We start from the raw sequence: 12,456 nt of genomic DNA, 5'->3' as shown, positions 1-12,456 counted from the left end.
ACAGCAGGTTCTCAGCTCTCTAGATGCTTCACTCTAAAATAGTAAAAACTCATGGAATGTGTGTGATGCTTCACTCCAAAATAGTAAAACTCATGGAATGTGTTTGGTAAAAAAACCTCCAATGTACCAGAAAGCCTTGTATAGTAAAGGGCTAGGTGCAAATTTCTTGTTTTACCACTTGGCAAAGAAGCTACCGAAAGAGGGTGGAATTATGCAAAATTCTTCTAATGCATAATAAATTATTAAGAGTTAAAACCACCTCTTGTTCTTCATACTAACATTTCCATAGCTTTTCATGTATGGGAAATATGTGTAACAATGAATAGAAAGAAAAAAATCAAAGAACTAAAATAGTGAATGCTAGGTAAAATGCTATTAATGTCTGATATTGGCATGTTTGCATGATGAGTTTTTTCAAGAACTAGCCATAGAAATAGTTAAAAGATAGCAAGAACTGTCTGTGGTTTTCCTGTTGTCTGGACTTCAGGAGTCAACTCTTATGAGGATAAAAGTGTAGTGTTTTAACACTGGAGATTTCTGAAGAAGAAAATTTTTCCAGTGCACCTGGAGCATGCTCTATGCCTCCTTCTCATGGCCCTGTTAGTAGATATGTAAATGATCTTCATCAAGGTGATAAATGCAACATTAGTAAAGGACATCCACTTTCACTGCCAAGGATACTAGAGATTCTAAAAACAATTCCTCAGATTAAAAGGTAAGCCTTATTTTCTAGGCCAGTGTGACTTGAGAGCTTTTACTGGGGCTCCTTTTCACCATCCTTTTGGAATGCTCTTTCCTAGAAACAAATGCAGTGTGAGTAGTGAAGGAATGTGGTCATCTCTCCCAAGGTCTGTATGTTGTGCTTTCCTGGCAACGTATTTCAGAAGCTGTCACTTCTTTTCAATGGCAAATGGTTCATGTACTGGAATTTGTTTTTCTATGAAATAGTGCTGAAACGAGTTTGCGGGCTTTATCTCAGAGAGTGCTTATCTTTTAGTTTAAGTCTCACTTTCTTACCTAGGATCAACGCAATTAAAGATTCTTCTCTGCCTATTCCATTGTCTCTTTGCTTCCAAGTTTCTTCCCTAATTGTAAATCAACCATCCTGACAGTCACTTCTACAAAGGAAATGAGATTACATTCTTGGAGACACAAAGTTAGGAGCAGACTTGTGTTTGTTGCTTGGATTTTCAGTATTCTGGAATATGGCAGACATTGGCTGGAGGTTTTGTCACAGAAATATCTATGGCAGTTCAAGGTGTGTACTCTTCTTGGTGTTTGGGGAGGTGCTCTAAAACCACTGAAATATGTGAATATTATGGGTCAATATGTATGGAACTCTGAGAATAGAGGGGGTAATTTCCTAAAACTTTGGGTTACCAGCACTATACTATCTTGCTAAAGACCCTTAGGTGGAGTTTAAATACCAAATGTATAAACAGGCCACTGCTAGTGATGTATGGAGATGTACATCTCAAAGGTACATCTCCGTCTAACATCATCTTTCTATCAGTTGTGAAGATGTTCATGATCAAGAATGATAATAAGTCCTTCCCTCACTGCTTCTTTCATGGGCTTCTGGGAAGTTAAACGTATGAAGTATCATTCTGAAAAAGCTTTTAAGAGTGTACTCTGTCTCAAGGCTGTGTGCCTGCCAGGTGTCCTGTTTTGCTTTGTGCTGTCTCATGTTGGATGAGGTTCCTTGCTGTGAGGAACTGGGTGAAGAAGGAATGGTGTGGAGCTGCTGCTTCAAGAAAAAAAACCTGTAAAATGCCTCTGCTCATCTGCTCTGGTACAGAGCAATCTTCTCTTAAGTAGATGTGTCTGTCCTACTTTTACCTGTGAGCGGATGCACATTCACTTTACTAAAGATGTTCTCAGGAACATAAGTAGCATTTTGCCACCTGATGTGCTTTCCTCTTGTGATGTTATTGCCCGTTTTCTGACACTTTTCTAGAGCAAATGGATGAAAGGCTGATAACTGGGCTTCTTCCATCTTGCCTTAGGAGCACAGTGCAGGGAAGGGACACTGGGAAAAGGCTTACTGTGAGACAGTGCATCTGACCCAATTCAGGCACCATTTTCAGAAAGGAGAAACTGTGAAACAGCATGAGCATAGGAAGCCTTTGGAGCTGGAAGACATAGCTCAGCTGAGTAGCCTGGCTACTTAGTTGGATGTTGTGGCCCACATTGCAAATGTCTCCTATTCATTCTTGCAATAACTGTATTAGAGTTACATTATTAAGGTAGATGGCCCTTAGCACTGGTGACTTCAAAATCCTCAAGCCAACAAACTGTTTTTCTTTGCAAAGTATGAGGTGAATCAGTGGTGCCCATAGAGCAGCTAATGAAAATTTAAAACCTGTTCTGTGTTGGTTTCTGCTTTTTTCTTATATTTTAAGTAATAAAGTTCCCCATTATTAGAAGTCACATTGCTCTTAATAGAGCATTCTGTACAAGTACTGCAGGTAGAATTTATTGTCTAAAATAAACTGCTATATACTGCAAGTTCACTAAAGTATGGATTAATTTTTACTATTCTGCTGTTTAGTTCCTGAAAGAATGTTATACTCATCACATGCTGTAAAGAAAACATGTTAGAAAGGATTTCATAACTGTAGTGCTTCATTTAATACTGCCAAGTGGTCCTATAGGGAAATGTGATTTGTGTATTATAAATGTCCTAGGAAATGATGTAATTTCATTTTAGACAGAAAGGTCCAAATTCAATGACATACACTTGTCATTAAAGAATGTGTTATGGAGTGAGGGTGTATTTCTATGGAATAATGTAAAAAAGATTGTGCAGCTATAAACTTGGTGTTGAGAGCAAATTATTTTTCTGTCTGGTGAGGAATGAACAAAAAGATATATGAAAAAAGAATTGTGAGCAAGACATGGAAGATTTTTACATTAAGAAAATGGAGTTATTGATTTGTATCATGTTAATGTTCATCAAACAGAATACGTGACCTTGCAGAAATTATAATACTGCTACATAAGAAGGATTTTATGAATTTAAAGGCTATAGTTCTTCCTTTCTTCCCTACTTTATAAAGTAAAACTGTTGTTTTAAAATTGATTAGGTTGTGTTTCTCTAACATGCAGTTGAAAGTCATGGAGCAATGTCCAAGGTTATTTTAGCCTATTAGGTTTTTGTTCTGACTTGCATAATTAATGTTATCTGAGAAAAAACCTTCCATGTCACACATAGTCTATTAAAAGATTATATTAGGTACAGTGGGACTCATGGAAAACCCCAAAGGGGGACTCTGTTTCTCATTTAAACTGAATTATTTAGTTCCATTTCTGTGGTTTCTATTGCAGATGAGTTATTTGAAATGGAAACCTCTTCCTTTTCCTCAAGTGAGGCTCAGCTTAGAGGTTTACAGATGAGAAACTGAAGCTTACTGAATATCTCTGTTCTTGTGCATATGCCTCAGGCCTCCTTATGAGAGCAAGCCCACCAGGATCTAATCTGCCACTTCACTGAAATTCACTAGATTTGACTTATTTCCTGAAACATTCATTGTCTTAATCCAAAAACATGTGACTTCTTTTTAAAACCAATTGATTAAAAAAATCGCTTTAAAATTCCACTGTAAAAGGTCATGTAGTTTTGTTAAGGTGTATGTACAATGGGATCCAGTACAGATTTAAACTTTGTTCACCTTGCAAAATCTTCACAAGGTGCCAGTGATTACTGCTGCTGCTTCCTCTGTGTGAGAAGTCACATCCTAGGCAGATAGGAAGTTTACTGTCTGTCTTCCTTCTGTAAATGTGAGGAAGTTCAAGTTTCATCTGTTAGAGCAGAGCAAGTGGTGTGAGAGGGCAGACTCAGGGCACAGGCAAAACAAAGAACTAGTGTTGCTGTTTCAAATCTTTCTGCAAGGAAAAACAATAGTTGTCCGGACACAAAGTTCATAAGCAAGAATAATAGTGATCCAAAAATCTGGTACCAAATGTCCTGGAAGTCTCCCAGGGGTTTTGGCCCAGACAGAAGATATTCTGGTCATTACATTCCCTGTATTTATGCCAGTGAACTCAAAAATCCTCCCTTTGTTTATTCTGAAGGGAAGACTTATTGTCGAAACTCCTGAAAGGTGAGCTGTAATGATGGATACTGAGAAAGGCAGGAAGGAAGAAAGGAAAAGAAAGAAAGAGGGAGGAAGGAAGGAGGGAAGGAAGGAAGGTTATTGCTTCCCCAAAGTAACCACAGCTCTTGAAGGTTTATTGGTGTGGATAAAGCTCTAACTGTTGTTTATCACTGCTTATCACTGTCCTTTCTTTTAAGCTGTGAGAGAACCCAGGCAGACATACCCATTGAGGGGTTTGTGCCTTGGCACAAGGACACAAGAAGGCATGGAGCTTTTGTGGATTCAGACAGATAGTGCTATAAAACCTATTCTGGCCTCTTTCCCATGAGGTGCATAAATATAGATATCTAGCAGGACCAGGGTGTCTGTAAGATAAGCAACTTCTTTTTAGGAGGATGACAAGGCTCTGTGTAATTTCACGTGTATGTCAGACTTCACTGGCAGACTTTATGACAGTTTATGCACAGTTTAGTAATATATAATAATGTATGGAAACAATACATTTGTATAAATATATATATCTAAACATGGATAGATGTTCATGAAATAGGTAAGAATTTTGTCAATAACATTATTTGATTTCCTTTTGTGTCCATCAGTAGCTTTTAAAAATATTTTAAGAAGAAACAGCTATATTCAAATCCAAGTGTTGAAGTAATATTTTTAGGAGGACAAGAAATCCGGTATCAGAAACCCTTGGTAGTGTTTTAGATAGGTCCCAACTTTGCAAGAGGTCGCTGCGTGTCAGACACACAGCCATCAACTCAGACTGCTTAGTTTGCTTTTTCTGTAGATAATTTTTCTACCTGAAGCTTTTGCCAGACATTTTGACCATGTTAAATATTTTACATATGAAAATCTTTGTATGTCATGCATTTTATCACACTCTGAGAATGCAGAATTTTCACTGGGATCTGTCAGCTGAGGATCTAGCATAGATACAGACAAATAGGAAGTCTTCTGCTTGTTTCACAATAGCACCAGAAAAATTATTTTATCTCATTTTAGGTCTTAATTAGGAACAAGTCTATATAAGATTACCACAACCGAGGTATGTGCAGTGTCTGCCATGCATCCTTCTCCCCCTCACCAATGGGTCTTCTGGGCCAAGTTTATGCAGTAAATTTACACTTTGTGAACAGCAAGAAGTCATAGAGCACATACTCAGCAGTACTTACCTGCTGTCTTTATTTTTTTTTCCTAGATGGATGACTCTGGGTTGTTTCAGGTGCTAAATGTTCGTGCTGGACAGTATAATGAAGCATTACAAAGACTTCAGCTCTGCACTTTGTGCTATGGTGAGACAAATACAGTATTCTGAATTGACATTAAAGGACAAATACAGTATTATGTAGTTGCCTAGTGAAGAGCAGTGAGATAAGCAGAAGGACTGAGGCCTTCCTCTGGCCTTACATAGCCGTAGCAAAATTATTTGACCTTGTTTCTTACTGACATGTTGAATTCCTAAGTAGAATCTGGTTCCAGTGAACATTATTTACTAGCAACCTCTCATTGCATTGTCACGGCTGCCAAATCCATTTCAAAGGGAAATACTTAAATTGGAAGAACGTGTTTGTTCACCTTAAGCTTCATCAAATGTGACATCTAGAGCCATATTCTTGCTCCTGTCTTTTTTGGGACCTTCTACCTAGGATGAGCACCTGCTTTTCTTTTAGGGTATTTGAATACTTATCTGACCAGAATGCCTGGCTGAAAAGAATACATTTACTTGAATTGCATCCTAAAAGCAAGTGTTAATTAAATGTAACAGAGCAAAGCAAAGTGTACTTCAGCTTTAAAACCTTGCCTGACAAAGTTTACTAAACTTTAAGAAGCTGTAGCAGTGATAATCAATGCCTTCTTCTGTGAAACCAGTATTTTTCTAGACTAGTGAAGCCAGGCAATAAGGCTAGAACCTACATCCTTCTCTCCTTCCTTTTCCTTATTCTTCAGAAGATCATTTCTGGGCTTTCCATCACTACGCAAAGCTGGAGAGTACCCCTTTGTATAGCTACTGGAACACACAGTGGTCAGAAAGACAGATGAAGTATCAACAGGGAATATGTCATTTTGTGACTCAGCTAATGGTTTGATATTCATGGCATGTGAGGTCCTCTGACTCCTTTATGATGAATATGTGCAGTGCAGCAGCTGTTAGCACACCTAAGAGCATGGTAGAAAGACTTGATATTCTGCTGGAATCTGGACAATCTACTTGTATGTTGTGTGTCTGAGTTGGATTTACTTTTCATAGAAAGGAGTTTGAAAGATTAGCAGAAGTTTTAAAAGACGTGAGTGCAGTCATTTGGCAAGTTTTGGAATATTGATCAACTTTGACTCCTGACAAGAGTCCTCAACAATTTGGTGAAGGTCACCAATATCACAAAGACTTTCTTCTGCGAAGAGCATCATTGTGAAGATTGACCCTTATACTTTCAGCAATACTGGGAAATTGCAATTCTGAAAATGCCATTTTCTTTTCTTGACCCAAAGTGCTTTTTCAAAAGCATTGATTTCTCCTCTTGGTGCCATAATATTTTAGGTTTCCTCAAAGAGCTTCCAGTAGTTGTATTAGTTAGTGTATACTGTTGTGTTTTAGATTTAGTATGAGACTGTTATGACAGTCCGATTTTCCCTCCTCATTCCACCAGGGGATGGGGAGGGAGGAGCGAGCAAGCAGCTGTGTGGTGCTTAGTTGCCAGCTGCGGTTAAACCATGACAGTTAGGAATAAAACTTCTATTTAAATAGCCACATAAATACATTCTGACATGTTGCCCGAATGATAAAAATTTGCTACAGTTGGTGTGTGTAGTGATCTCTGTCATAACAAAAAAAAAAAAACCCACCACCTTATCAACTACATACTGAAGTAACCAGGAGAGTTTTTGATTTTTATGATTTTAATGGAAAATAAGGACCTGGTTTCACATTTTTTCTAAATCTTGCTTTTGTATAAACTTGTCCAAAAAGAAACCATTATAATGTAATTAACTCTATTCTTGTGATCTTTTTTCTGAAATTTCAATAGGAAATAGAGCACCAGTTGTCTTCAGAACTTGGTGCATAATTATGTGTTTTGATTCAGCCTTTATTTCCCTAACATGCATTGAGGTCTTTCTAGAAGTTTCATTCTTTTTTTCCCTTTTTAAAAAAATGACCATTCTGACACCTTAGATCTGTGATCACATTCATTGCTACATATTTGCTTTTGATTTATCTAAAAAAACGCTAATTAATTTTACATTCTTTTGCAGACAAATGTAAACCAGATGCTTTTTGTGAATGTCCCAGGCCCTGTTTACTAAGGGCATATGTGGATGCTGCATTCATTCTGGATAGTTCACAGAAAATGGGTGGTGCTGAATTTGAGCAAGTCAATGACTTCATGAGCAAAGCAGTCACTGCATTCAACATTTCCTTGGGTTCAAAAACATCTGTTGTAGGAGATAAAATAGCTGTGGTGAGCCATGCACTATAGATTTCAAAGCAGACATAGGGAAGAGGCTAGTAAAGAAAGAATTCAACTTTGTTGCCTACTGCAGTAAAGACCTAATGAGAAGACGTATTAAAGAATCTCTTCAACAGCTGAATGGAGAGACTGCCGTCGGCTGTACCAGACAATGGACAATTGCTAACATTTTCTCAGGAGCTCCCAATCCAAGACCACTCAACACTATCACCATTATATCTGCTGGAAAAATGAGTCATTGGGCAAAGGAACATTAAAAGAAAATTTCCCTGAAAGGTAAGCTATGCACTGCTTGTAATTTCACTAGGAAAGTCTGATGACAGAAATGAACTGGAAGAGCTTGCAAGCACTCCTCTGGAACAGCATTTTTTTCAGCTTGGCAGAATCCACAAGCCTGAGCTTGACTATGTAGTGGGGTTTCTGAAGCCATTCATATGTTTGCTCAGGAGTAAGTTATCACATCATAGGTGTTGGTTTTTTTGTTTCCCTGTGAATTTTCAGCACTCCGCAAAAGCACTGGATGGATAAGATCGGGGTGTACTCATGGATGTGAATTGCTGAGCAGGTTCACAGAGGTCTTCAACCTCATTCTTTGGGTAAAATCAGGAATGATATCCATCCTCCTTCATTCCAGGAGTCTTTACTTTGGTGAATGACATCTATAGAGCCTGTTGTTTGCCATCAGTTTCATAAAGTTTAGCCAGGAATGACTGATAGAATGGATGTGGCTTTGATGCTGAAAGAAGCTCTGCTAAGATTGCCATTGCCATGGAGCACAGCTGATTTTTCTTTGCCTAGAAATATCCCCAATTTTGAGAAATAAATATTTGGTTATAAAAATGTTATTTTCAAAAGCACAGACACCACCAACTTTCTTGTGCAGAGCACCCTCATCAACAGATAGTTTAAGGTTTTCCATGAGACCTGTGGTTTCTAATAGGATAGAAAATCCTCAGTGCAGTTCTTTGAGCAACTTTGTCCTGATCATATATTGTATAGTCAGCAAGGAAAACTTATAGCTGGAGAAGAAAATCAGTCATCATTGGGGTTGTTTAAATACAGGCCAAGGGAGAATGCAAACAGGAACTGAGTTCAGAATACATTTTGTAATGCATATATGGAAATCCTGCTACACTGTTGGGAGTTAGAGGAAAAAATTGACTGTGGGGCTAAATGCTCTATATTGGAGTGAAATATTGACAAGTGCCCTGCTCCCATTAAAGGTCAACTCCCGCTGACCTTCAATGGGATCTAGGTACTTCTGCCTCATGACCCAGCTTCAGAAGTTCAAGACCTAACGTTTTTGCTACTGTTTGCCAAATGAAAATGAGAACAGACTAATGATTGCCTATATTCTCTACAAAGTGTGTTAAATTGTGAATACAGACCACATAAAACCATTGGATGTTATGTTATTCATTGCCTTTGTTAGTGGCTTTTACCTAAAAAGTCAGAACAACTTATTAAATAAATAAATAATATAGTATAGTATAAATATAATTCTCACAGTCATCTAAACTTATGTTTACTTAGGTCCTTCATTTTTTCACTGAAGTTAATTGTACTTTTTCCTATTGATGGGTGCAGAATCAGACCATCATAGCATTCATCTCTTTATATATAGTGTTTGTGATATGTGTATAAAATTAGTGAAGTCACTTGATTTCCAGCTATTCTTGGGTAAAGGTTAAGCTTTGCCAAAATCTTCTAAATCCCACAAAACTAATGAATTTTGTTACTGTCTTCTGAACAGGTGAAGACAACTCAACAGGTGAGAACTCAAGGCAAAGTGTAGCAGACTCTACTTTCAGAGCCAAAGACCTGTGTAAGTCCATTACATAATTATTTGAATATTGGGGCGTTAATGGTGAATAAGATTTGCTTTCAGAGCATTCTCCTCATTGGGTGTTTTCAACAAGTTTTTTGTTTGGTTGGTTAAAAGTCTGCTTGATTAGCAAAGATAAAGAGTGGAACTGGACCATAATAAACACATTAGAAATCAACAGCATACTATATTATGTTTTAAAACAAGTCTAAAATTGTTGTACAAAATTAACTATATCCCTTGTATTATTTTGCGTTTTAAACATACCTTTGTAGTCACCCAAAACTGTACATTGTGCCCTTCTTAAAATTTCCAAGCGCCATAATATGTGTTAATATTAAAATGCTATTTTTTTGTTACATGAAGGCTTAAATGTAATGAGAAAAGAGAAATCAAAACTGAGAAAATCAGTCACTGATGGCAACCAGTTTTGTGACTCCTCCTGCCAAAGGCATTGTTTGGATCTGAAACTGAATCGAAGTGCAAAGGGCTCACTTTCAATGCAGAGATTTGCAAGGGAACTGCCCAGTAGGACACACCAGAAAAATGTTGCTAAAGGACTGCGAGGCACATGAAGACAATATGAAATATGAAGACTCCAAGCCATTGTCTTCAGGGTTACTTCCCTGAAGCACAACTAAGAACAATCTGAAAGTTCCTGAAATTTTCCTGATTTGCATTACTGCTGTATAGAGCATAAGAATCTCAGTTATGTAGGCAGGCACATTGTCAGCTTGTATCTACTTGTTAGAGCAGCTTTAGCATGAACCTGGGAAAGAATCTGAATTCTTGGATTAGAAAAAAATGCTGATGATAATGAGCAAAATCAAAGATTTTAAAATCCTTTTCTCCTGTTCTTAGAGGAAAATAGCTAGAGCAGCTGGTTGGGAGTTCTTGTTTCTGTTTTATTATGTTCAGAAACACCATCTCTTATTTGCTGTCACCCTGTTCTGAGTTTTCTCCAGCAGCAGTTCACATATATATTAGTTTGGATCATGGCTCATAATGGCAGTATCCTTGACTTGTAACAATCCACTTTGTTTCTTATTCTCACTGATGTCTGTGTTTTCTTGAGAGCTATGTATACATTCTTCTGCACTTTTGTGTGCTGTGCAAAAGTATTTCTAACCTTCTCTCACATTTTTTTTAATGATATGTAGATCAGTTTTTAAGACTTAGTTTTTCAAGAGAAGTGACTGCAAGCAGTCAGGAAAGAGAACATTGTTCTGATACCAAGCAAAAGTATGTATTTTCTTGTTCTGTGTATAAAGAGGTAGCAGTTCTCTTAAATGGCATCTTTTAAGGGAGGAAAAGAACATGACGGCTGAAAATTTGGGGGTTTTTTCAGCCTATTAAATTGTGATTTCAGCTTGTTTGTATTTCTGTTATAATTAGGCATTCAGTTCTCTTAACAGGCTTGAGCAATTTTCTCTAGAAATTCACTTCCCTTCTGATTTAGAAGGAGCTACCTGTCAATGTTTTATCACCACACATCCTGATTATGTCCTGTGTTTACCTCTAGCTTTGAAACAGAAGAGATGTCTGCAGACCATGTCACCATAGAGGCTACTTCATTCACTCCTCCCTGGTACTTAAGAGGATCATTGCAACCTGAGAGAAAATATACTTCTTTAAGAACAAGAGTTTGTACCGAGAAGAAACAAAACTGGAGTAACTAGAAATTTGAAGTACAATTTTCAGAAATGTGAGCTCTTCAGCCCAGCTGAAGACAGTGGGGACTGTGGGTGAAAGTAGAATCTGTATTTGAAAGAAACAAGCAAGAAGGGAAAATAGTAACATCATTACACCAACTAGCCCTACATGGATCCTAATTCATCCTTGCAATACCAAGTGGAAGGAAGGGGACTTCTTCTCCAACCGCTTCAAGCTGATCTTTTCACTACTTTTCTCCTTCTCTATCTGCAAGTGAATGATTCACATACATCTCTGTCCATTTTCTGACAGAACCCGCTCTAAGGGGACTGGAAAGCCTGATGCTTTTTCTACTCACGTGCTGTCTCTTCCCAGCTAGCCTTTTAAAGCAGTGAGTTGCATTTTGGTTTCTCTCAGCTCCGTGTTCTTTCTAAGATTTAAGTGAATACAAACTGAACCACAGAGTAGGTATCAGAATAGACAGTAGGTTCTTAGCTAAAAGGAGCAGACCTTGTTCTGGAAAAAGTCCTGCAAATCATTCTTAAATTTTTCTTGAATTGAGTTTCCTGAGAATGGGTTTGGGGTTTTTGCAAACAAATGTTAAATTGTGCTTCATAGCTTTTTCCTGAATTCTCTCTAGCTTTCATGCCCTTCCCAAGATATGAATACCAACCACAGATACCATGTCATAAGAAGAAAATCATCAGTACCATGAAGAGACAAAATGGCTTTCCCATGCAATTTTCTGCTACCCATCATCCGTTAAGAATGCATTAGCAATGTTTGCTGAAATCATGATCTGATGACGGCTCTTTTAAAAACTGCTAGATGAGAAGTTATTTTTAGCAATATCTACTATGAAAAATGATGATGAATGCAGAGAGAAACTTGATCAGTGGGAGGCCAGAAGGCAGGGATTTCAGGTTCTTCAGAGAGAGATTTAGAGGGAGTGTATCAGGCTATATTAGATTAACTGCAGATGGAGTTCATGGATTCTCCACTTTTCCTATCCTTAGCTTTTTCATTTTTCTTTTCCTCTTGCATTGTAAGAGGGGAAAATGGATTGTGTTTCATTGTTAGGGACCACAATGCTCCACAGTGATGAGAGATGTTTTACTCGCATCTATTTCCATCACAGGGTCCTACAGCTCATTAAGTCTGTGGGCTCAATCAAGCATATGAGTTGGGAAGAGATGTCCTCAATGAAATACTTGCTGTCTTAAATACAAAGAGCATGCCAAAGATGGGGAGAAATAACTGAACAAATAAATTCCTGTGTCCATAAGGAGATGTTTTAGTTTACTTTGCTTCTCAGATATCTGGGAAGGGGAAAAGGAAGGTGCTCCTCTTAAAAGGCACAGAGTAACCTGAAGACAGACAGAAGCAGTTCATGATTTCACTCTGGAAGTAC

The 12,456-nt window shown here is 37.8% G+C and overlaps 1 pseudogene; it reads left to right on the top strand.

Moving 5' to 3' along the window:
* LOC141939702 (collagen alpha-6(VI) chain-like) overlaps positions 1–9,967 on the top strand; it is a 56,875-nt pseudogene extending 46,908 nt beyond the window's left edge.
* The last annotated feature ends 2,489 nt before the right edge of the window (positions 9,968–12,456 follow it).

The sequence above is a fragment of the Strix uralensis genome, chromosome 1, assembly GCF_047716275.1.
Source record: "Strix uralensis isolate ZFMK-TIS-50842 chromosome 1, bStrUra1, whole genome shotgun sequence".
NCBI lineage: Eukaryota > Metazoa > Chordata > Aves > Strigiformes > Strigidae > Strix > Strix uralensis.
The sequence above is the reverse complement of the archived record's forward strand: the minus strand, read 5'-3'. Positions and strand labels throughout refer to the sequence as shown.